We start from the raw sequence: 26,738 nt of genomic DNA, 5'->3' as shown, positions 1-26,738 counted from the left end.
CTGAGCCACCAAGGCGCCCCTAAAAAGAAGAGTATTTTAATAAAGGAGTGACTGCACATGTTAAAAGGGTGAATTTTATTGTATGTGAATATGTCTAAATAAAGCCAGTATTAACAAGGAATAAAGGGATAATCGACTGTGTAAGATGATATAGAGAAATTAAGTAGACTGAGGGCTGTGGAGTTGTCAGTTAAAGGTACAAATAACCTCTAAAAGAGCAATTCCTGGGGCACCTGGTGGCTTAGTCAGTTAAGCATCTGTCTCTGGCTCAGGTCATGATCTTGGGATCCTGGGATCGAGCGGGGAGCCTGCTTCTCCCTCTCCCTCTGCTGCTCCCCCTGCTTGTACTCTCTCTCTCTCTCTCTCTCTCTCTCTCTCTCTGTTAAATAAATAAATAAATACATACATACATACTTTAAAAAAGAGAGCAATTCCAGTAGAGAAGGAATGGCAGGAATCCAACTGTTGAAAGTAAAAAGGGGGTTGAAAAGTGGAAGGATCTAGTCTTGTACCTTTTAATAAGTTCAACAACTCTTAATCTTTTATCTTTAAAATAAAAACAATACATCGTTACTGTGAAGTATTTGGAAAATGTAGAGGGGCTTAAAAAAAGGACAAAATGAAAATCATCCAATTTTCTACCGTACTGGGATAACAATGGTTCGTGGTGTGATAGATTTATTTCAGTACATTTTTTCTGTGCTTATTATTTATAGACTTGAAATCATGAGAACCATTCTGTTTTATATCCATTTAAAACAAAATTCAATTTTTACCATCATATGGATGTGTCATCATTTTAAAATCATTCTCCTATGGCTAGACTTTGGTTTATCACCCCTTTATTTATTTTGTTATTTTCATTGTAATGAATATATTTATTCCTAAATTCTTATCCAATACCGTTTTACTATTTCCTTAGAATATATGCTTAAATGGGGAATTGCTCTGTCAAAATACATGGGCATTTTTATGACTCTTGCTGTATTATCAAATGGATTTTCAGAAAGATGGTACCAATTTACAATCCTTCAAGTGGGGATTCACTGCACGTTCTCCCCTACTGAGTATCATCATTTTCTTTTCACTCACTTTGCCTATTGGAGAGATAAAAACCGTATCTCACTGTTGGTTTAATTTGCCTATCTTAGCTCAAAGGGTTCTCAAATAAGATCCTCCTTCAAGACCTGTGATTTGTTTCTAAGCTTCCTGATTAAAAAGGCAACAGAGAGAAACAAATTGATGAAAAAAGATTATGAAAATGAACACAGACTGAAATTTAGTTCTATAAAACCAACCGAGGGACATATCAATTTGGACAAAGAGAAAGGAGCTCTTCATTTATGATAACCGGGTACCGCAGGGAAAGAATCTCTCTCCCATTCAGTTGCTATTAATCCTTCTGGTCGTTTTCTGAAGTCCCTGTTCTTCCCCAAGCAATCACAGGAGCTGGGGCAAAAGACTTGATGCACCAATTTTCTCGAATTCTTTATACACATCTCATTGACATGATCCAACATATTCGATTTCACTTAGGGTGGTGTATTTCAGAGAAACAAGCTAAAACTTTCTCCTAAGTATTTGTATTCAAGGTCTAATGATACTGGAATAAGAATGAAGCTGCCATTTCCTAAGAGCGAGGCACTGTGCCATGATTTACACACACTATTAACTCTAACACGTTATGGGGGAACCTATCAGACCCATTTCTCTGATGAGAAAATTGAGGCTCAGAGCCACTGTGTTGTGCCCTGAACCACACAGCTATGAAGCGATCTGAAACTCCAGTCCAGCTGCCTGGACTGTGCTCTCACGCAAATCCCCCTCCGATCTGGTATGTCATTTGACATTAACAATCTGGGAGACAAGTTAGTATCATTATCATCATTAACCTTACTTGAACTTCAAGAAAGGAAAATTATGGTAATATAGGGATTTCCCAGGATCTCAACAAAGTATCTTAAATACTGTAGTGGGCTAAAGTGTATCATTATGATGACAGCAGAGAAAAAAAACAACTTGAGTGTCTAAAGAAAACACTTCATGCATCCCTCTCTCTGACCTTTCCAACAATTCTTGCACTTCTCTCAGCCCTCTGATCAGTGGGGCTCCCCCTTTCCCACCATCTGGCATCGAGGTCACCCCATGTCCTTAATTCCTCACATAACTCAGATGCCTCGCCAGCAAGCACCCTTAATCACTGCATAGATCCCTTCCTCCATGATTCCCGTCTGACCAAGCTCAGGCTCCTCCATCACCCACCTCCTCTGTACCAGCGCCCTGGCAACTCAGCGTTACTAGAGAAAATGACAAGTCTTGCCAATTGATCTCACTTTACATTCATAACCAAAAATCTCCAATGGCCACTTAACATTGTCGAATTCTAAACAGACTGCCTTGGAATATCTGTTTTTCTCCCACTCCAAAATGGCTACTTTGCATCTCAAATACACAATGCTCTTCCCCACCTCTGGCTGAGGAGCCTGCCCTCTTCAGAGTGGAGAGTAAGGCAGCAATCCTCCAGGGACTGGCTCACTTCCCGCTCCCCCTGGTAACTGCCCATCTCTGTCACGCTGGATGAGTTAACCCTGCTCCCATCATGCAAGGCAAATCCTGCACGGTGCCCTTGATCCCAGCGTTTCCAAGGCTGGAGTTGTCTTGTGGTTCAGGGCTCCGTTCAAATGTTTCCCTCTCAGAGAACCTCCCTTCCCCACGCAAACTCAACACCCCCAGTCACTTTCCAGTGTTCCGTTGCAGCGCAGAGCTTCAGATGGGCCATGGAGAGCTGCACCGGCATCACCTGGGAATGTTACAGATGCAAATTCTTGGGCCCCACCCCAGACCCCAGAAATCTACCCAGGCCACTCTGGAGATGTGAGTGTGTGCTGGGGCCAGCTCCCACCCATGTTGGAGACCAGACTGTGAAATTCCTAGGAAATCTACCAGCTGATTGTTCAACACAACCACTGCTAAATATGAAACTATGTAAGCTTTCAAGTAGATGAACTGCATTTGGAATGGAAACAATAAATATTCGAAATTCACTGCTTCCTTTTACTATTAGCTCTGCCCTTGAGGTTATTTGCACCTAGTGCAGGTGTATGGCGGAAATGCTGTATGCTGGTGTGTTACAGTGCATCTCTTCTTGACTCGGCATTTAGTGGTGCCACGTGGGTAGCCTGAAATCAGCCACAGTGGGAGAACCTACGCTATGGGTATCAGACACCGCTACAAATCAAAGTCTTTTTTCCCAAAGAGCCAGCTGTTAAACATTTCTCAGTCGATCACAGGATGAGGCCCAACAATCTTCATCTGACCAAGCCTTCCGGGGGATTCTGATGCAGCCAGTGTTGGAGCAGGCTGGCTGAGAAGGCCTTTCCTGCCCATCTCCAATCCCCCCGGGCCCTCCCTCTACCATTACCCAGTCCAGTTCTCCCTCATCCACACGCACAATGCCTAAGTTTGGAGCTTGACTCACTTCAAATCTATCTCTGCTTCACACAACCTGACTTCACCCATAGAAGTAAGTTTCCCGTGCTTCTTATACTTTTCCTCTACAGGAAAACGTACGACTTTTCTGGGGACTCAGTGCAAATCCCTGCTTTATCTTATATTTATGTCCAAGATTCTATAAAAAGTCACTTTTTTCTAAGTGATTATTTGTAACCTCATCTCATTTTAGTGTTTACTTCTATTTTTAAAACATAATTAAACTAGAAGATGCTTTTTTTTCTCTCAAAGTAACACCTTCTTGAACTGTGTCATCCCTTCATTTAGAAGTGTGCTGCTGAATGCAGACCAGCAGATGGCAGCAGGGGCTCTTTGAAAGAAAGCCTGACGCGTTCAAAAGCATTTTGGCTAAGAAAGAACTTCAGTTGTTATTGCAAAGTCAAGCACATTTCCAAGTCATTTGCTGGTTCATCATATTCCTCACGTCAGCAAACTGCCTTTTAAAATGCAAGACAGTTTATGAAAAAAATAAAATAAAATGCGAGATAAATTATGTTCTATGGTTTCCTAAGGCGAGTAACAACCAAAAAAGCTATTCACTCTTTTTATGCAAATTGGTCCCTGTCAGACAGGAGTAGAGTTTCTGGCTATTCTGTGCTGCCAGGTTTCAAAATTTCAAATTCTTACAGATTCAGATCCAAATTGTTTTACTTCATTAACGTTTTTTAAGTTTTTTTAATGTTACCACTTCTACAACCAGTTTTCTTATTAATTCAGGACACAAGATCTGGAAATAAAGAGAACAGATTATAAGCCACAGAATCCCCACATTTTTAAACATGAAAAACTAGTGCATTTAGACTCTCTAGGTCCATACTACCATACAGCATCACCGAAAACCACGCAAGGCAAGTAAATTGAGTCTGATATTAAGAATGATGTAAAAGGGGCGCCTGGGTGGCTCAGTCGGTTGTGTCTGACTCTCAATTTTAGCTCAGGTAATGATCTCAGGGTCATGAGACTAAGCCCCACGTAGGGCTCCGCACTCAATGGGGAGTCTGCTTGAGATTCTCTCCCTCTCCCTCTCCTTCTGCCCCTCCTCCAGCTCACACACTCTCCCTTTCAAATAAATATTTTTTTTTAAGAATTATATTAAAAAACCTACTGTGTGCATAAGGTCTTTGCCTAATTAAGGAAAGCTAATCACAAGGAGTGGTTCTGCATCTACACAGCACTGGATGTTCAGAATCCATTAGGGATCTTGAGGTTCCAGGGCGGTCCAGCAATAGTAACTGTCCTGGCCTAAGGAGGTGATTGATTGCTGGGCAGTGCACGGACAAATAGTATCAGCACTGAAACAAGGCGGGGAAACTGCCCTTTTTATGACTTAATCTCAATGACTTCTGATCAAGATAATTTGGGAGCACATACGATGTGCTGATAGTAGGGAGAAACAAATACACAGCACAGTATTCACTGGACATCATTTCTGGTAGCACAGTACTAGGCACTGAGGATGCTAAGATGAACAATACGTCATCTCTGCCCCCAGGACCTCACAGACTACTGGGTCCTAAATTTAAGAGATCTTCAGGGAATTACAGAATTTCTTTCACAAGACTGTTTTGATAATTAGATGAGATCGTTTAAAGAAACGCACTTTTTTTATTTTCAAATAACTTTTAATCCCACAGCAAAAAACGTGATGATTATAAAATGTAAATTTTTTATTATGTTCAGTTAGCCACTGTATAGTACATCATTAATTTTTGATGTAGTGTTCAATGATTCATTAGTTGCGTGTAACACCCAGTGCTTATCACAACACGTGCCCTCCTTAATACCCATCACCGGGTTACCCCATCCCCCCACCCCCATCCCCTCTGAAACCCTCAGTTTGCTTCCCGGACTCCATAGTCACTTCTCTTGGTTCATCTCCCTCTCTGATTTCTCCCCCTTCAGATTTCCCTCCCTTCCCCTATGGTCCTCCGTGCTACTGCTTTGAATACCCACCATTTGCATCGACATGGACGGAACTGGAGGGGATCGTACTAAGTGAAGTAAGTCAAGCAGAGAAACGTACTTTAGGGGCACCTGGGTGGCTGAGTCCATTAAGCGTCTGCCTTCAGCTCAGGTCATGATCCAAGGGTCCTGGGATTAAGCCCCTTGTAGGGCTCCCTGCTCCGCGGGGAGCCTGCTTCTCCCTCTCCTTCTGCCTGCCGCTCCCCCTGCTTGTGTGCTCGCGCACGTGCTCTCTCTCTGTCAAATAAATAAATGAAATCTTTTATAAAAAAATAAAGAAACGCACTTTACAAACTAAGCACTGAACAAATGTCAGGGTGCCATTATTTTTGAGTAGATGAGTGACAAAATCAAATGTGTTTATGAAAGATTGATATGGCAATGACTTCAAAGACAGATTAAATGGGGAAGGTGACCTCTGGCAGAATGGCCATCTAGGAGTCCACGGGAATAATCCAGACAGCAGGTGACAGAGTATGAGCTGACTGGGGCAGTGGGCATGACTGAAGGAAAAGACAAATGAAAAATGGGGATGACTCTCTGTCTGACAGTAGTGCAATAAAGAGAAAAGAGACAAAAATGACTACAGTGTATTCCCTGAATGACTCGGGGGGGAAGAATTAAGTAGCAAAGTCAAGTGGGTGATATAATTTAGGGAAAAAAAATGTATGCTTTAACTCTGACATGTTGAGTTTGAGGTGACAGCAGAACATCAGAAAAATAGAACAGAAGGAAGTCTGGGGATGTCACAGCTCACAAACTCCTACTCAACCTTCAAGACCCACCTCCCATGACCTCTTGTCTGGGAAGCCTTTGTTTGATAGCCCTTGGAGATTTATTTAGTTCCCCATATTCCAAAAGTAGTTTTTAAAATACTCTAGCACCATCTTTTTGGGTTGGCTTTATCAGACTGGGTGTCTGTTACTTCAATTAGACTCCATTAGAACTGCTGAAAGCAGAGAAAGTCACCTGTTTTTTTTTTTTAAACTTTATTATGTTACGTTAAAAAGTCACCCATCTTTATATCCTCAGCACCAACACGGTACACTATTCAAGGTATGCAATAAATGTCTAGTGAACGATATACATAACTAACCGAGGGAAAAAAATCTAAATATCAAAATATAGGATTTGGAAGGCATCTGCTTAAAGGGGATATGAAGCTATTAATAGACACAATTCCCAAGTGTTAAAAACTATAGGCTCAAAATAGTGTCACTTAAGCCATGTCACCAAATCTGGACTTAATACCTAACTGCAGTTTCAACCACCCCGTCAGCCCCCACCCTCTATAATGTAGTCTTTACCTATCAGTCAGGAACTTTCAGCTCAGCAGTGGCGAGGATATTTGTCATATGGGCTCTCTCCATCCCCCAAGATGAGGTAATCTACCTTATAAGACCCCCTCTCCTTCCCCCTAAGGGAAGGTGACTGTACCTGAAACAATCTTTTTTTTTTGCTAATAATTTTCTTGCCTCACCCTCCTTCCTACAAAAACCTTCCATTTTGTACAGGTCCTTGGAGCTCCCCTCCCCTTGCTAAATGGGATGCTATCCACAAAATTGCTTAATAAAGACAGTCTGATCTTCCAGTCTACGTGGTTAGATTTCGTTTTTCAACAGGAGTAAGGGGAGAACCATGAGAGTCTATGGACTCCGAGAAACAAACTGAGGGTTCTAGAGGGGAGCGGGGTGGGGGGATGGGTTAGCCCAGTGATGGGTATTAAAGAGGGCACGTTCTGCATGGAGCACTGGGTGTTATACGCAAACAATGAATCATGGAACACTACATCAAAAACTAATGATGTAATGTATGGTGACTAACATAATAAAATTTTTTTAAAAAAGAATAGAAAGAAAAAGCAAGAGCTAAGGATAGGAAAATGGAGGCAGTCAAGAGAAGAAAGGAAGTGGAAGGAAAAGAAACTGATGGCCTCACAGAAAAAGGGTGCCATCACTCACAACGGAGGACATACTCCAGGCAGAGGCTTAAAATGCTACAGACATTTAGTGAATGAAGATAAAGAAAGAGCCATTGAGTTTCAAAGCCAAACTTATTTGAGAAAATTCCGGTTTAATTCACCAAGAACAAAAATAAGAACAATGAGGAAATGTACTTCATTGAGTGAGGAAGTCTAGGACAGGGAGGGCATCCCTACCTGCCATCATGCTACACAAACGCTGTGCAAAACCGCATCCAGGTGCGTGCCTATCTCAAGGCAGAGAAGTTGAAAATACCCAAAGGATTAAGAAGCTAATTTTATTTTATTTTTAAAGATTTTATTTATTTATTTGTGAGAGAGAGAGCGCGAGCACAAGCAGGGGGAACAGAGGCAGAGGGCGAAGCAGACTTCCTGCTGAGCTGAGAGCCTGATGTGGGGCTCGATCCCAGGACCCTGGGACCATGACCTGAGCCGAAGGCAGATGCTCAACCGACTGAGCCACCCAGGGGTCCCAAGAAGCTAATTTTAAAATGTGATAACAATAGGACCGTGAGCACAGGAGTCCTGATGAGGTACTGACAAGGAGGGGAAGAGGACAGAAAGCTCTCAAGGGCATTTTTCATAGGGAGTGATGACTGTGTTAAGATAACGAACTACTTGTTAAGTACGCGCATCACTTCAGGACACCGCTCACAAACTTGCCTCAGGCTGTCCTCCCCTGGTTTCCAGGCCACCGGATCAGGAGAACCTTCCTTCCTGGGGATCTCCAGATGTTTCGTTTGGGATATCCAGCACCCTCCGAAGGGGTGGGCCCACGCACGTGTGCTAGACCATCTGAATTCCTAATTTCATTCCAGAAGTCCCAGTATTTCTGGATAGCTCAAGTGAATTCCCGGAGTCAGCCTAGGAAGGGACTTTAAGAATAATTCAATCTGCCCTTCCCCTTTCCAAATGAGGAGAAGGTGGTCCCAGGAGGTCAAGTGGCTTATCTAGGGTCACCCTGTTCCTTATGGCAGACCGAACTGAAACTCTGGTTTCCAGAAGAAGCAGAAAAGAAAGGAAAAGAGACAGAGTGAGAGCTTCCTACCTACCGAACACCTGACCTTTTGGCTGCAGCTCTGGCCCAACCCTACTCCCTCCCTCATGCACTAGGGAGCCATGAGGTAAAAAAAGAAGACTGACCCTTCCTCTCAGGAATCCACGCACAGGGCTCTGCCTTCTTTGTAAATTTTCTACCCACTGTACAAACTGTGGGAGCCCCATTCGTTCATCGTTTTTACTGTGATTGAATTAACCTCTTTAAAATGTTACTGTCTTAAATAATTATGATTTTTGCCACTTCTTTGATTGATTTTTTGAGATTGGACTGAACTTGTATTTTCCAATCACTGAAGATGTAATTCAATTACACAGCATGAACTATGTCAAGTACTTACTGTGGTCCAGACACTCCTCTAAACAGTTTCTAGTCATTAACTCACTGTTTTCTATAATTCATTGAGGTGAGCACTCTTCTCTGTGAAGGGAGCTAAGGCACAAAAAGGTAATAATTCAAGATTATACAGCGAGTAAGTAGCCAAACTCTGGTTCCTGAGCCTGTGTGCTAACCACTCGGCCACACCATCCTAACAGCCCTGCTTCTGACTCTCTTGGAACCTGGATTCACCTCTTTTGCTCTCAGTCAACACTGATGAGTCCCAGACAATCACCAATAAAAAAAATAGCTCCCGCTTTCATGGACATACATAGAATTTGCTAGTACAATGCACCATCTGGTTACACATATCTTATTAGTTCATTTAATCCCAAACAATCCTGTGAGGTCGATGAAAATATTATCATCGCACGCACTGTACAGAGAACACAGGGAAGCTTCAGCAAGTTGCCAAAGGTTACACAGCGAGCAGACGGAAGAACCGGGTCTCACATCTGAGCAGCCGCGCTCTGGAGCCCTCCCTTCTTAACCACTACGGAGTCCCACCCCACAAGCAAAAAGCGTGAAACCAGCCAGGAAGTGGCCTGCCTTTGTCATGGAGTCAGTCTCTCAGTCCACCTCCAGTGCCTCCTTTCTGGCCCAAACTTGACACAAGATCCTGCCTGCCACCTTCCCCTGGAACGCCTTGCTTTTTTTTCCCTGAATGAATGGACCTCTCTAGATGGAATTCCTTAGCTTTGCGATGCCTGCCAAAGCCCCGGCTTACCTGACCTGAACCAGGGGCCACTAGAGCAGAGTCGTTCACGTGGAGGGCAGGCAGTGAGGTCCACAGACCCTGTCAGTCCTTGAGCTGCCACGGACTAGCTATGTGGCCTGGGCAAGGAGCCCCACTTCTGCAGAGTGGAGACAGAATGGAGTCACAACAGCACCTCCCACACAGGGCTGCTGGGAATCGGAGAGATCACGCGCCTCATGCAATTAGCTCATCGTCCTAGAGATTTCAGTGTCGTGGTTTAAAATCCATTCCTTCAATAAGACATACCGGGGGGGCTCGCGGATACTGTTGGAAGCACTGGGCAGGTGGCAGTGGACAAAGCAGCAGAGCCCTCACCCTCACGGAGCTGGTGTTCTTGTGGGGAGGACTGGCACAAGACCTGGGAGCTGGTGGCTACAAGACACATATCAAGTAATGCAATGGGCAATGAAAACGAAATGTCTACGGCCATGTCTGTGGCTCCCCGTCTTCAACTGGCTGGACATCAGCAGCACTTGCAAGATGACTGCCTCATCTGTCTGAAGTTATTTTTCTAGGGCAGAGGTTCTCAAACATTTTGGTCTCAGGGACCTGTTATGCTTTGAAAAATTATTGAGGATCCCAAACAGCGTTTGTTTGTTTGTTTGGGTTACATCAGTAGATATCTTCCACATTAAAAATTCAAACAGATAATTTTAAAACATGAGAATGCACAGAGCACCTCACGTTAGTTGTTGGAGTGATGGCACCATCATATATCATGTGGCCTCTAGAAAGTTCCACCGTGCACCTGTGAGGGAAGGAGAGTGAAAAGGGCAAAGATGTCTTAGTGTTGTGGTTACTTCGCAGACCTCTAAAAGGGTCTTGGCACCACCGGGGATCTTCAGACTATACTTTAACAACTGTTATTCTAGTGAAAACATATTTAGACTGACACCAGCTTTAAAGAAAAGATATTTATTTATTTTTGAAGATTTGAGAGAGAGAGAGAGAGAACGCAAGTGGGGAGAGAGGCAGAGGGAGAGAGAGAATCTTCAAGAAGACTCTCCTTCCCCACCGCCCCACCCACACCCCACAGCACAGAGACTGACACAGGGCTCGAACCCATGACCCTGAGATCATGACCTGAGCCGAAATCAAGAGTTGGATGATCCACTGACTGAGCCACCCAAGCGCTCCCCCTCAAAAAAAGATATTTAAATTTACTTCTCCATCTCTACTGATGTCTTCTTGCTTATTTTTCTAAAATCAGAAGCTGAAAATTTTAAATTACAATTTGAACTACATAAAGTACGAGGACCTACGATTCGTTTCTTGAGTTGCATATTTAAGTGCCTACTCACCTTAAAAAAAAAGAAACAAGCAAATATCAAAACCTTAATTCTTGATCTTCAGAAGCACAGCCATCCTTATGAAATAGAGTTTACTTCCCTAATAAAGATTATATATGAAACAGTTCTCAGTGGTTCACTTAGCAATAGTTTTAACTCTCAGAGTTGGTTCAGAGAGAAACTGATGACTTCTTTTAAAGGTGTGTCATACTCCTTCCCAAAGAAATTACATGATTATGTAATTGCTATTTTAAATGAATAAAATTCTTTTGTTTCTAGACATAGTTAAAATGGTTTCATAACTGCATTTCACTATACTTAAAGGTCCTTCTCTAAGTTTTATTTTCAGTATTCCTATAAATGTTTCTGAAGACAACAGGGGCTTTCTGCAACTGTAATCTTTTCATCCTCAAGCAGTTTTGAAAAAGACATCCAATTTTATTGCTTTCCGTACTGACCCATTTCATTAATGTATATGGGAAAACAGCACGCAGCTGAACACTCCATAGTATGTACCAGTCTTGAAGAAAAGGAACAGCTGGCTAATGCAAAGATGTAAAGGTAAATGAATGAAAAACAAAAATTCCTCCTCAATACAAAACCCACCTAGCATACTGGAATGGAAAAGAAAAACAAGCAGATCTGCAGGTCGCAGAGGAGGTACTTTTTATTGAGCAATTACTGCAAAACAGGCCATGTTCTATGCACTTTATACAAATTATTTACTTTAATCTTCACCCTTAGTTATTCTTACATTCATACTACAAATGAGGAAGCCAAAGCACAGAAATATTAAATCCCTTGCTCCAGGGCACAGTTAGGAAGTGGCAGGGGAAGGATTTGAACTATGGGAGACTTGTAACAAACACAGCAGAGGGTTTGAGTCTGCAAAACTTTTGTTACCACTTAGTAGCTACGTGACCTTGGGAAAGTGCCTTCACTCCCCTAAACAGAATGGTGATGACAACGCCCCTTCCATGTAGGATCGGTCACAGGGAGTAGATGGAAGGGGGGATCACCTCATTGAGGGGGATGAAGCGGGAGGACTATCATGGGATGGTTTCCTGAACCCCTAAAATAATTAAGACTGAATTTAGAAATCCTAAGAATAAGAAATCTTGATTAATGCTTACACATTATTTAAAGACTGGCTAAATGAACCATGTAAGCCAAAATCTCAGGGAAATTAAATAAATAATCACAAAAAATTATAGTCAATTCCTTTTGCAAAAACCACATTGTCCTTGATTACTATGTTCGTTTGATGTTCATTAAGAAATGCTACTGATTCCTCTCAGCAGCCCAGCTTAGTGGTTATGTGCGTAAGCTTTAGAGCCAGATTTTCTAGATCCCCATCCCTACTTGATCTTGGACTAGTTGCTGAACCTGTGCTTCAATTCCTCACTGGTAAGTCAGCATAAATAGTGGTACCTTCTGCATTGCATTGTTATTAAGGCTAAAGGAGTTCACATATATAAAATAACTAAAACAGTGCCAGGCACACAGTAAGAGCTCAATAAATATTAGCAATTATTTTTCATCAAATTGTTTCCTAAGGACTTGATGCATGTCAGGACTGGATAAGTATCTGTATTGAATAAATAAATGCTGACATATCTATCAGATGAATGTAACAACGCACATTCTAAATGCTTATTAACATCCTACTTCCTTAACCCAGCTCTCAGAGTCACATGACCTTCAAAGCAATATATCTGTACTGATATATGATCAACAATGGGCTCTGGTTTTTCAAGAGAAATAGGAGAAACCAATACATCTTTACTATCAAGAATGAGAGGAGATAAATTCATACAGTCAAGGTGTCACCTTTAAATGTAAATAACATAAATATTCAGAAAATAAAGGCAGATGACCTCAGCCTCAGAAACAGTGCCAGGCAATCAACTGAGTAAAAGCTTATAATAAAATATAAATTATACTTATAATGATTTTAAAAAGCAAACCACAGTGTGAGAAATAGGCAGAAACTATGATGACCTAAGATTATAAAAACCAGGGTCCGTTAGGGAACTGCACCTAAAGTATTCCATTCAATATAGGGGAACACAGGATACAAAATATGCACGAATAACAGAATTGCAGAAACACATCTAGGGGGTATACCTTGAACGTGCCATTTAAGAGGCAACTTATCACAACAGAGGCATCTGGTCTTGGACCAAAAGACACAGTTCAAGCCTGGATTATGCCACATCTCTGTGAATACCAGCATACCACATCTTCTAGCTCACATCTTTGCAGTAGGAGTCAAATGAAGTAACTCAGGTGACGTCCTTTGTAGGTGGCGGCCAACTCTTCAGAGTTGTCTTAATTATTATACTGAAGAAGGAAAAAATTATCTTTAGAGTAAGCAAAGTTTTAATTTCTGGAAGAAATAGATTGGTTCCATGTGAGATATCTCCATCCGTATAAGCAGCACTGGAGGGACTGATTTCTAAGTATACCTAAATATATAGAAATATAAAAATTTTGTATAGAAAATATTAAAAGTATCACACATTCATTTCCTCAACAAATGTGGACATCAGGCACTGTGCTAAGTGCTGGAAAATGTCAAGTAAGGCGTACATGTTTCTCTCACGGACCCTAGAGTTTCGTTAATCCTATAAATAGATGGATCATTCATGGTGAGATGAGCACTCTGAAGGAAAGAAACAACACATCATGAAAATGCATAACAGAGGAATTAATGAGGTCTGGGACTGGCACGGGAGGGGTAGGGATGAGGGTGCATATGGCAGATGCTGGCAGATGCAGCAGCACATGCAAAGGCCCTGGGGATATGACAACTCCTGAAAACTGGAAGAAGGCAGAGAGCCCAGGGGATGTGAGAATGTGAGGGAAAAGCTATGAGGTGGGTGGGCCTGGATGACCAGGCCAAGAATACTACAATTTAAAGGATCATTTCTTTATCGTCAAGGGAATGGGAAGACTTTGGTGAGTTATTACACACAATAAGACTTAAGATTTGAAACAGTAACAAGAACACAAAGACTCCATGTACAGAGTGAAATGGATTGAAGAGCAGCAAGAGGGAGCTAGTCAGAGATCAGGAAAGAGGTAACTCCAACAGTCCACATGGAAGATACTTGGACCAGGGATAAAAGAAAATGGTCAAATTGGACAGGACTTTAGGGGATAGAATCATCAGGATTGGTTGTTGATGGTGAGGGTGAGGGAGAGGAGAGTTGCTCATCTGAAGAACTGGGTGAAGGGACGTTCAGGTCAGGGATGCAGGGAAAAGTGGAAGGAAACGTGGTGAGCAGGAAAAGAACAAGAGTTTAATTTAGAACATGCTGAGTTTCAAGAGGAGCTATTGGCTACCTGGCTCAGGAAGGTGGTTTAGATCAGGGAAGAATTTTGGCAGTTACTAATTAGGGTGTAGGGGGCAATTAAAGGCTTGGAGGAAACTGTTCAGGAGAATAAAGTGAGAGACAAAAGGAATATATGCACTTACGTTTATAGTTAAATTGAATCCACCTAGTCTCCCTAATGTGGTTTAAAACTGAACTTCTCATGGGCAGTTTGTATTTGCAACCCCCTATCACCTACTTGGTGTGGTTTCCCTTTGATTTATTCTGACTGAGAAATAAAAGGTTGCATTCTTTAAAGAGATGAGCAATAGCAAATTCCCAGCACATTTGTATGAAATGGGAAACTACAGAGAAGGAAACTAAGGGAGGCTATTAGCTGTAGGGTCTAAGAGTTATTAAATATTGAGGGACGAGGGAAAAGAAAAAGTCATCTTCCCTGATACAGCCTTTAAAATACTTTTGTGTAGAGGGCTCCAGATGCCATCAATCAGGAAAATGATCTCTGGCAGAGAAGAATATGGCTGGTATAAATAATGAATGAATGATGGCAGAAACAGAATATGGAAGTGGGATGTGCTCCTGGAGGGATTTTTTTGCTGGAAAGTTCAAGCAACAGCTAAATGATTTTCTTCTCGTTAACTATCTTCCCAGAATCACATGTGTGTGTGTGTGTGTGTATCTCTATATCTATCTATATACATCTATGTATCTATATATACATCTGTATCTATCTACACATATCAATACATATATAATAGATACAGACATACACACACACACACACACACATATATACACACACATTTGTATTTTCCTGTTTGAATTTTAGACATCATGGCAGATCCTTATTTAAAAAGAAAAATGACTCACTTTTGAATGTTAATGAAAACCTCTAGAGAAAAAAAATAACATTATACCAAAGGTATTATTTAATACATATCAGCCCTCAATAAATTCACTCAGGGAAAAACAACCTTAAAAAGTCAACTCCTTGTCCTGGTTAGGACTCAACAACAGTGAAATGCTGGTGGTGATTCATGCGCCTTCATATTGCTCTCAAGTATTAGAAGAACTAGAAGTATTTGTTCCTAGGGACCAGCAAAGCGATTCATGTCATATTATTAAAATTGCTCTCGAATTCCACAAGAAGTGCACACATTACAGTCCTCACATAAGTAGAACAGCAGCAAGCCATTTATTTACTGGCCTCTTTTCATTTCAACCTGACAGTGATTTAAAAGTTGGAGATAAAAAGGGGAAAAAAGGCCCTAGAGTGTCCACTGATTCACCCAGCCCAATATTCTAGCCAACATTTAAAAGTGTCATTAGCACTGGAACGAATTCCTACTTTCACAGTATCAGAATAATTTTATGTAATTTCCAATTAAAATAGGAAAAAGAAAGCCCTGGAATTTTTTGAGTTTGCATCACAAGCTACCTCTGCATATTTATATAGCAAAATCATGGCAATTCTGTTCAAAATTAGATAGACAGAGGCCCAAACACAGAGACAAAAACGTTGGGACTGAAGTAGAAGGCTTATAGGAAATTCTCTCAGTTGCTCTTACTCCACTTCCCTACTAATGAATTATACACTGTTCTTCAAGACAGTTTAAAAGCTGTACTTAAAATTTTAACTACACTTTGTATCAGCTTAGGAAAGCTAATTCACCATAATAATGAATTTGTGTGTTAATTTCATCTTCTGATTCTACTTGTTTTATGTGCTTCATCAAAAGCCATCCATGTCTTTAAAAACAATGCTGCACAGGAAGCTTAAAAAGAACCAATTAGCAGCAAACTTGGCCAATGGGTTCATTAGCTCAACTAGTACCATAATTAGGCAACTGATAATGCACTGAAGGTATTAGCAATGCCAAAATCTTAAACTGTGATAATAAATAATTTAGTTGAGGAGGCTTGTTTAATTGTGTCATTTCACCACCATGCATGAGAAAGTGGGATATATATGTCATTCTGCTCTATTAAGAGTTAAAAAGTTAAGTTAGTATAAACCTGAGAACCAGTGTGTGCTCTCTGTAACATATTGAACAACATTATCCTCGGATTTTAAGTATACTTGTTATTTTACTTTTGAGGGGAAAAAAAAAAACCCAACCAACCTTGGCTCACCAATTAAGAAAGCCCTAAATTATGAGCATTCTCAAGGTGGCTTTGGTTAAGTAACTAACTTCTTCAACTCTATGTGTCATATAAATTTAGGTTAACAATAATAATCATCAGGGATGTAATATCAAATCTTAGTGTTCTTTTTTACAATGCTGAAAATTATGGTCATTTGTTACAGCAGCTACAGGGCACTAATACTGTAGGAAAACAAACAAATCTGATTTACAGAGCTTGCTCATTTCCATAGTGTAAATATTCCCATGGCCAATTTTAAGCTACGCTGTAAGATGCTGCTCACAATCTGCTAAGCCGGTAAGAACTCACTATCAACATACCACTGGGTATAACCATAAAATGGCACTAATAATATATACCTATAAAACCCTGATCCGAGACTTCCGTGTCATTCTCAGAGGGTCATGAATTTATCTTCAGTACTTTAAAATTTCCTTCACCTGGTGAATGTGCTGCTGATTAGCCATTTTCCCAACGCCACCTTTCTTCAAGCCCCATTCACACCACTTGCCTGACAAAGACAGCGGTTCTTCCTGGCACACCAAATATATGCCAAAATTATAAAAGTGCTGAGTCCCACCACATGAGGACTTGCTACCCATGATACCAGTGATACCAATCAATGATAACTCAACAAATTCTCTCAAAAATCTTCATTGGCCTGAATGCCACTATTTCTGGCATCCTGGGTGTGGGGCAGTCACGGCAGCAGCTAAATGGGAAGCTTCAGTGTCTCCTGTGGTCTGAGGAGACACACTCTTGTGCGATCTTCCAAAAGAGCTTTTTGGGAATGAAGGAAGAACCTCTCAGTGGGCTGCCTTGCAGGAGTCTCCATGTCACTAAGCCAATGACTCTCCAAAGGAGATTTATGAAGAGAAAACTTGAAAAATTTCAGCCTCCTCATTTGGAATGGAGGAAAGAAAAGAACTCAGAATGAGATGTCAACAATTGGATTGTAACTTTTTCTTCAAGCGCTGCTTCCAGAAACTCACCCCAGGAGATTCTTATCCAGTGATATGAGGTCCTAGAATTGGGATTAAGAAATGCCCAGGCAGTTCCTCTAATCTGTGGTTAGAAACTATCAACTAGACCAGTGTTTCACAAACCCGGGGTGATTCTGCCCCCCAGGGGACATTTGGCAAGGTCTGGGGACATCTTGGGCTGTCAAAGCTTGGTGGGTGGGGTGGCGGGAGATACTACCAGCATCTAGTGGGTAGAGAGGCCAGGGAACCTGTTCCAGTGAACATCCTACGATGCACAGGGCAGCCCCACACAAAGAATTATCAGTTCAGAATGTCAATAGTGACAAAATGGAGAAGCCCTGAACTAGATCAGGCCATGGCTCTATACCTGCCATATTACATCTATTCCTAGCAACAAAATCTCTGACAGTGAAATATGTTGTTGCAATGCATTATTTATTAATGATGAGATTTCTGTATAGATCAGAACATAAATCCTCACCCTTGTTTGTGCCAAGCAATAATCAGTATTACAGGAGTAACAACCTGTGCCAAAGGAAATTTTAAAAGTTAACATAAATGGCATGAACTATTGTTCTGTCTACCTCAACTGTATAGGATTCTCTAGAGAATTATTTTTTAAATCACTTCTTTAAGTATAACCAAGTCATTCATACAAATTTAAATCTTTTTTATAATGTTTCTCTTCCACAGAAATGCCACTTTTCATTCATCTATTTTGTTGTGTTTCCTGTACTATTTTCTTCAGAAAAATATGCTTGGATTAAGTGAAGAATCTTCCAAACAAAACTCTTAAAGTACTTAATGAATATGAAAAAAAAATCATATTCTGATTTTCTCATTTACCTTCTCTTTCTAATGTAAATGTTAATCCCTTCTAAAGTAATTGGGCCCACTTACATTGCCAATCGCAATTAACACATACTCGAAATTTGCTACAAGTAACGATGAGACACCAGCAAAGACAAGTATCTTGTATTCAGTAGACTTCTGTTTCCTGAAATCAAAATTTGAAATGACTGTAATTACTCATAAAGAAGGCTTGGTTGACCAAGCCAGTTTTCTTTGGAAACTGATGAAACGATAGACCAAATGGGAAGAAAATCATGAAGGCAAAACTCACTTGTCTTTTCAAGAAACTTCTAAGGACATTGTTCGGACTGTAACATAAAGTCCAACATGCATCAGGCTTCTCACTGAAGTATATAAATGCAATAGCCAAATGACTATAGCTAGCCTTTTTAACTTGACATTCAACATAAAAGAAAAGGAAGCTTTCTAGTAGGTGTTAGGAGAACGACAATTCAGGATTGGCAATTTACTGGTGCCATAAAGGCACGTATGGCTGTTCAAGGCACTGTATGTAGGACAGATAGCAAATGAGCTTTCCTCTGGGCTCGTTCTTGGGAATAAACTGGTATTTGTTCAGATTCCAAAAGAAAGTCATCTCATTTACCCCTGATCTTGATTTAGAAGTTCTGGGGGCAGAGGTAATGGACAAGGGCAGGCCGACCAGTGCACTGCTTCTTGTTGAGTTAGGCAACAACCATAAGACAAGGAAAACAAAAAAAGTCCTATGAGGTTTTTTCCTTTTTTCTTTTTTTTTTTTTAAGATTTATTTATTTATTTGAGAGAGAGAGAGAGAGAGAATGGGCAGGGGGGAGTGACAGAAGGAGAAGAAGAGGCAGACTCCCTGCTGAGCAGGGAGCCCGACGCAGGGCTCGATCCCAGGACCCTGAGATCATGACCTGAGCCGAAGGCAGATGCTTAACTGAATGAGCCACCCAGGCGCCCCGAGTCCTGTGAGTTTTAAATGATGCCAAATGCAAAAGATCAGACGAATGGGCAGAAATTATTATTACTAGCCAACATTTGCAGTTACTGTGATCAAGGCATCATGGATTATGTCACTTACATCTTCACAACCACCCTATGAGGTAAATACTCTTACTTGATGCTTTACAGGTGAAGACGCTGAGGTTTGGAAAGGTTCAATAAACTGCCCATGGTCACACAAGTGACAAGCAGTGGGACTGGGTTTTAGACCAGGCTAAAAGGTGCTAGAGCCCCTCTCTCTTAATCACTGTGCTACACCATTTCTCTAGAGACAGGGTGGCCCATGTGGGGAGGGTTTTGAGATCTGAGATAACAAAAGAAGAACCGACCCTGTGGATGGCTCAAAACAAAGCTGTCTTCCCAGCAAGTCCATCACACCAACACTGGTGCTTTCAGCCATACACAGACACCGATCTCGTGATTGCCCTTCTGTCACCTCCAGACACAAAAGGTATACTATCCTATGATATTAGACAGCTGGCTCATTTTATTCCAAGCAGTTGCTTCCCTTTATGCTTCAGTTAGAATAGCATTTGGCTATGCTCACAAGCCGTCAGTACTCCTATGGGCTTAAAAGTGCCACATAAAATAAATTGATCATATTCGGGCATATGCTCTGAATAGGCAATGGGAAAACCAGCCTCTATATTGACCCACAGAGTTCCATTTCTAAGCTTGCTCAGGCCCTTTCACTGCCCTGTCATCAAGTTCTAATACGGTTTACAATGTACGTGCTTATTTAGTTTAACAGCCTCTAATAACATTTGTTTTGGCTGCTTTTAGTTGATCCTGCACAAATGCCAACAGTAGCACCCTCTACCCTGCCCCAAATGTGAGGAATCTAGAGTTGCTTAATAAAACACAAGGCATGGAAATGCGTCTTGAAATGTTTCAAAACAGGTAAAGTCACTGACTAAAGAATTCGCAAACCAAAATGGGCACCGAGTAAAAACGAGAAGGAGCCAGCCCTTCAGGGAGGAAGACTTTTTATTTTGTTGTTCCTGGTGTTGTTTGCAACAATATGTAAGTCTGACAAAGGGCTGAAAAAATCCAAGTGACAGCTCCTGACAAAGTCATCATGTTGACTGCGGAAAACCTAAAAATGCAGAATGTTTGGGAGGCAAAATTCTAAAGAGTGTGCCCTGAATCTGGCAATTAAGAAAGCATTCCATTCCAACTTGGAGTGGTGACAGGATCTTGACTGAGGTGACTTTCTGTAGAGTCCAGACACAAGGGCTATTCTTAGAACAACCAAAAAAAGCATGGAGCTGCCTAAAAATAATGATGACTCAACACCTAGAGGCTTCAATGATGTAATGTTGTCAAAGAACACCCTCTCTCTTCACAGGTTGCAGCTTTTAAAAGAAGCAAGCTCACAGCTCACCTTCTGAGGAAAGCAAAAATGTCACACACTGAAGGAGAAAATTAGGACACGTGGGTCACATATAGAATGTTCCATCCACGCGACGCAACTCATGGTGGCCTGGTTCGCTTCCTGAGGAAGCCCCTGCCAGAGTCAGAGTCCGTTCTTTCCCTCTGCCACCCACACGCATCCGTTGTCCTTTCAGAGCAGGGCCTATGAGACAGGACAACAGTGCTGATTACACAAGAGGCAGGCTGAAAAATCTGTCCTCAGGACACCGCAGTCAGCACACTGCACTGCAAAGGATGGGTCCATTTGGGTCCAGACGGTTGTACAGGGGCAAGGTAGGGGCTCCGAACAAAAAACAAAAACATATTCCAGAGGCTTCTCCCTCCCCTCTTAGGTGTGCCCCTCCCCTGTGCTCCTATATATGTTGCATCCATCTCCATCTCTCACTTCACCCGACTTGTGCTATCATTACCAGACCCCAGGAAACGTAACGCTTCATGAGGGCTCGCACCTCATTCATTTTTATACTCTCAGTTGCCAAGAGCAATGTTTGGGACATGGTAGATATTCAATAATCGTTTAAAATTTGATGGTTGGATTGAGTAGACTGATGAATGATGTAGGAAAGATGTTAGGGTTCGAAGCTGATGGACAAGAAAGAATTCTTGAGACGTCTTTGGTGTAAAAAGGTAGTTTTGTGAAAGCACGGGGACAGGACCCGTGGTCAGAAGGAGCTGCACTGGGGTCATGAGGAGTGGCCCATTCTCCACCTTCAAGTTGGGAGGTGGTTAGGGATAGCGGCATAAGCCTCCCAGGTATTTTGGAAACAAGGTTTCCAGGATCCTGAGGGGGCTAGCTATTTTTAGGAAAATGTCATTTATTATTGTGTAGGAAACCCTCAGTCATGAGACCCTTCAAATGTACATTGGTGGGTCATATGCTTGGAGGATGATTGCCAACATGTATCTTGGGGGTGGAGGGCTGAGATAAAGGAAGCTTCCAAAGGATTTTTTTTTTTAAAGATTTTATTTATTTGACAGAGAGAGACACAGCGAGAGAGGGAACACAAGCAGGGCGAGTGGGAGAGGGAGAAGCAGGCTTCCCGCCAAGCAGGGAGCCCAATGTGGGGCTCGATCCCAGGACCCTGGGATCATGACCCGAGCTGAAGGCAGACGCTTAACGACTGAGCCACCCAGGCGCCCCCCCCCAAAGGAATTTTTATATGTTAACGTAGACTTAGAGGATCCTGGGGGTTGGGCTAAGATTGTCTTTTGCCCTTAGCAAAGTATTAACATCGAGGCAGCTGAGTTCCTAGAGGAATGTCACTCTGCCTGTTTCAAGGACTTGTCAATAGGCTGTAAGTAGTAAAGAAATTTAACCGTTTTTCTTCTGCCTTTGTTTCTCAATTAATGCAGTACTCTCTCCTTGCCACCATACTAATGACTCACTGCCCTTCCCTGGGTATGTAGATTGTACATCTTAGGATTTATCTTAAGTATATCTTAGGATATAGTATCTTCTAGGGATGGGAATTCTTGATCAGAAAATAATCTTCAAAGATATAAATGTAGTAGTGATCTGAAGGGGCACCTGCACCCCAGTGTTTACAGCAGCAATGTCTACAACAGCCAAACTATGGAAAGAGATGAGATGTCCATTGACATGAATGAATAAAGAAGATGTGGTTCATATATGCAATGGAACATTACTCAGCCGTCAGAAAGGATGAATACTTACCACTTACATCGACATGGATGGAACTGGAGGGGATTATGCTGACTGAAATAAGGCAATCGGAGAAAGACAATTATCATATGGTTTCACTCATATGTGGAATATAAGAAACAGCACAGAGGATCATAGGGGAAGGGAGGGAAAACTGATGGGAAGTCATCGGAGAGGGAGACAAACCATGAGAGACTCTTAACTATAGGAAACAAACTGAGGGTTACTGGAGGGGACATGGGTGGGGGGATGGGGTAACTGGGTGATGGGCGTTAAGGAGGGCACGTGATGTGATGAGCACTGAGTGTTATATGCAACTGATGGATTACTGAACTCTTTATATCTGAAACTAATAGGTTGGCTATTGAATTTTTTAAAAAAATGAAAAAAATAATCTTCAAGTCCAAAAGACTATAGAGCACTGTAGGAGATACTTGGGAACACGATGTTTCCCACACCACAGAGCCAATGTACTTGTTCTTAAGGCTTGCTCTGTTCAGCAAGAAACAAAGCCAGAGACAGGGGTTTGAAAGTCAAGGCTGGGGGCATTATAAATAGATACAATTAAAAAAAACAACAACAACTGCATCCTATTCAATACACTAGGTCTTACATGTAAGACTGTTTCTTTTTCAAAAAGGTGACCTTGTTGCAACAATGCTTTCATTGTGTATTTCTGGAATTCCCCAAAGTCAGGTCCCAATCACCAAAAGAAAACCATTCCTATTATTTTGTAGCGATTTTTCATTATGGTATATTGCTTTTAAATAAAAATTATTTTACTAGGGTTGGTTACCCCCCTGAATCACCATACACGGCTCTAAGTTTGTTTCCACAACTTCAAACCCACCCTAAATATGAAGGCTTTGCAACTCACTCAAAACACTGCAAAGCATGCTATCAGGGATGCCCAAAGAGGAGTCCTTTTGAAAGAGACCGTAGTTGCTTAGATATGTAAACTCAGAGAAGTTCCTTTAGGGAAAAGACAACCCCAATGGAGCTGAGAGCCCACTTGTCAACAGGAAGCAGGGCGAGGGCAGGGCCAGGAAACCAAATGTAAACTCACCTTCCCCCCTCTTTCTAAATCATGATGACCGCCCCCCCTGACTCCCACATTTAGAGCAGGAGTAGGGGTAGGAAGCAAATTTAATGAAAGCTAGTTATTGGTGCCAAATTTCTCACATTGAAGGCTCGTTCCTCTGAAAATTTTGAAAGAAACTATTTGAAGTGCTAAACTCCTTTCTTCTTCTATGCTCCTCGCAAAACCTCGAACTTCATCCACATAGCAATAAAGTTAAAATGCACTTCTGGTCCAACTCTTACGACTGGAGAGAATGTAGTACCAAGGAGGAATATAATCTACTTGAAGGAAAGAATATAATTCTCAAGGATCAGGCATTGAAGCCAGAGCACCTCCCCATGAAATAATTTGGCTCTAGGTGTTTAGGAGTCAAAACTAGACTGATAACGTTAGAAGCTCAAACTTAAATACACATATCCTCAAGTGGCTTATATGTGTGTTTTTGTGTTCGTTTATATGTGTTCGTTTTCTCACCAATTAAATATCAGAATAACAGTCAGATTTAAGAGTCAAGCTGAAGTTATGTGACCAGGTGCTTTTCTAAACACATGAAGCCCACATGTGCAGTGGGAGGTGTTGTTAACTGTGATTGCCACGTAACATTTTTTTCCTTGAAGATATGTTAAAACCATTCTTCCAAACAATATGAATTACAGCAAAAAAATGTGTATATATTATTCTAAAAATATATACTCTACTAATTTAGGTGATTTGTTTTTCTCTATTCATAGTGGCATTTAAAACGTCTGCAAAATATAACCTTAGTGACTCCTGGGCCAGTCTCCTTATATATTTAAAGACACAATAGTTAAAGTTCTCATGAAGATATGAGCAAAGTTTGATGAGATAATTCAGAAAATGTTCTTGCATTATACCTATGCATGATGAGGTTACTCCAAAAGAAACAGAATATCAAGATCACTAAGAATAAATACAGTAGCCATGATTGAGTATTAATTTTTAATTTGAACTTCCTGGAAGCTAAGAAAAGAAAACATGGAGGTTACATAATCTTCCTAGAGAGAAAAATACCAGTTCCCCCAAGTAAACAAAGTTTTCTCAGTACTATGCTCTGAAAGAAACAACACATGAACCTTATTTGGGGAACCCTGAACAACATGTATCCTAGAACAAACACAGAAACAGTTTTCATGTGGCAAAGGCTGAAATTAAACTTTCTTGAAACCCAAGGCTTTCCTAGCAAAGCATAACTTCATTAGGATTCTACAAAGAGTGGCTAAATCCAGCCTTTCTTCCTACCTCCACAGGACATGGGCCATCTGGGCTTTCCTTCCTGGAACCAGGGACAGAGAGTCACAGGCTGGGTAGTGAGGAGGGGGATGAAAGAGAATGGGGAAGGGAACCAATGTTTACCAAGAAGACCTAGCGTTTTACCACCTCCTCTTACCCATTTCACCTCATTTCACCACATAACAAACCTATAAAGAAGGTATGGTCAACCCCATTTTATAAAAGAGAGAACGGAGATTCAGAGAAGTTAAGTTGGCCAAGATCACCTAACTAGTATGCAGTAGAGGCAGGATCTAGATCCAAAGTCCTCACACAGGGTGTAAGTGTGTTAAGTGCCCACGTTATATCCAGGACCTCGGGGGAGGTTACAGGATGCAGAAGAATCATGATCTTGCTCTATTGCCCTCAAGACACTTACAATCATCCAGCTGGAATGTAAGACCAGACCATCATATGAGGCAATGTATTCTATGCATAAATAATAGACTAAATGACCTGGAGTTAGTAATAGCTGCAAATATGGGGGGAAATTGCAGGCTTTGAACAAAGTACAAGATATGATATTTCAACATGTTTGATGAAAAATCTTACCCATGTCATGTATCTGACCGATGGGTCTCCACCTCAAAACACGATGGAAGATTATGGTGTTTATAGTTCAAACAATGGTTATGTTGTATAATAAAACATCCCCAGCAAAACATATTACCAAAACATCACCAGAAATTGATCAAACTTAAAAAAAAAAATAAACTACGCAGGTTCTGTTTCTATATATCCATTCTTCTTAAAAGGCAGGAGAGTATGGTTGAACACTGTATGCAAAATTATAAATGGGTAGGTAATTATAAATGAGTAGATAACAGTGAAGTATGAGCAATGCACTAATAACCCCACTCTCATACAGCAAAGATCATACGATATTAATGCGATCGGCTCTCAGCTCATCCATATCACACTGATCTCATCCATGGAGCTAAATGTCAGGCCTGCTGTGAAGGATACCTGGGTGTTGCTTTAAAGTTCACGTCCACTCTGGTTATCTCTGAACAGGTCCAGAATTTCAGACCACTGACCTAAGAACAGAATCAAAGAAGTCCATAAAGGTAGGGTGAAGCCAATGCCATTTTTAGCTGGTGGAAGCAAGGAAAAATAATAATAAAGCCCCTTCCCCTGCTCTTCCCTGGGGCTCCAGCTCTGAAACTGCCTCTTAAAAAAAGAAAGTTCTTAGGCAACACAACTCAACAGTTATCCTCAAATTTATACATCCTTTTAAATTTGAAGTAACTGAAAATTGTCCACTATGACTAGGGCCACTGGGATGGTTGTGTGTTGTGTGCACTTTTCAGGGGCTCCTGGCCTGGGAAGAAAGTAGAGAATGAAACCGAGCCTGCCCTCCACTTGTGAAGCCACTCACAACTGCTCAGGGCTGCATCCACCCCTTCAGCTCAGGGAAAAGGGCACCATTTTTTCAAATTCACCCATCTTGGCCCAGGCAGTATGTCCTAAGATTGCTTCTGCCCACAGGGGCACCTGCTCATCATTCACAGTGTCACTGTATAAGCTAGCCGCAGCTCTGATGGAAACCATCTGAAATGGTTTCCAAGTACCTTCATTTTTCCAAGAAGGGAAAAAAGCTTCCTGTCCCTCTTTAATATTATCCTGGACTAATTGGAACATGGCAGCCATTTTTCCCAGGTGCCATCAAGAATATATGCTCACCTGCTTTTTGGCACAGAAACCAAATACTCTCAACTCTGTATGCATCAGGCTTAATTCTTTCCACTGCCTCAATTATTTTCAGGTAGTTAAGTGGGGCATTTAGAGTGGCTTGTCAGACGCTCGAGCCTCAGGGGGTCACTCAGTGCTGTGGAGAAGCAAGGCACTAAATATGCCTCTGGAATATTTCAGTCACTTTAGGAAAGGTAAGGTTCCGGGTAATGTCCTACAGCAGCTTTCCAATCTGCCCCATGCTGGGCCGCTCATCTGGCAGGTGCCCCCAAGTGATTAATGGTGACTAATTATGGTTCCCAGTCATCGTCCAGAGAAAAGACAAAACGGGAATAACTTAAC

The 26,738-nt window shown here is 41.5% G+C and overlaps 1 protein-coding gene and 1 pseudogene across 2 annotated transcripts in view; both read right to left on the bottom strand.

The window, feature by feature from the left end:
* RCAN2 (regulator of calcineurin 2) overlaps positions 1–26,738 on the bottom strand; it is a 268,091-nt gene that overhangs the window by 195,107 nt on the left and 46,246 nt on the right. The gene's annotated exons all lie outside the window — the stretch shown is intronic.
* LOC110582175 overlaps positions 1–26,738 on the bottom strand; it is a 48,230-nt pseudogene that overhangs the window by 21,074 nt on the left and 418 nt on the right. The window contains exons 2-5 of the transcript XR_002480426.1: positions 25,671–25,741; positions 18,301–18,397; positions 16,841–16,950; positions 10,330–10,393 (exon numbers count right to left, since the gene is read on the bottom strand). The product of XR_002480426.1 is annotated as a heat shock cognate 71 kDa protein-like (transcript). The remainder of the gene's footprint in view (positions 1–10,329; positions 10,394–16,840; positions 16,951–18,300; positions 18,398–25,670; positions 25,742–26,738) is intronic.

Source organism: Neomonachus schauinslandi, chromosome 8, assembly GCF_002201575.2.
Source record: "Neomonachus schauinslandi chromosome 8, ASM220157v2, whole genome shotgun sequence".
In the NCBI taxonomy this organism is placed as follows: Eukaryota; Metazoa; Chordata; class Mammalia; order Carnivora; family Phocidae; genus Neomonachus; species Neomonachus schauinslandi.
The sequence above is the reverse complement of the archived record's forward strand: the minus strand, read 5'-3'. Positions and strand labels throughout refer to the sequence as shown.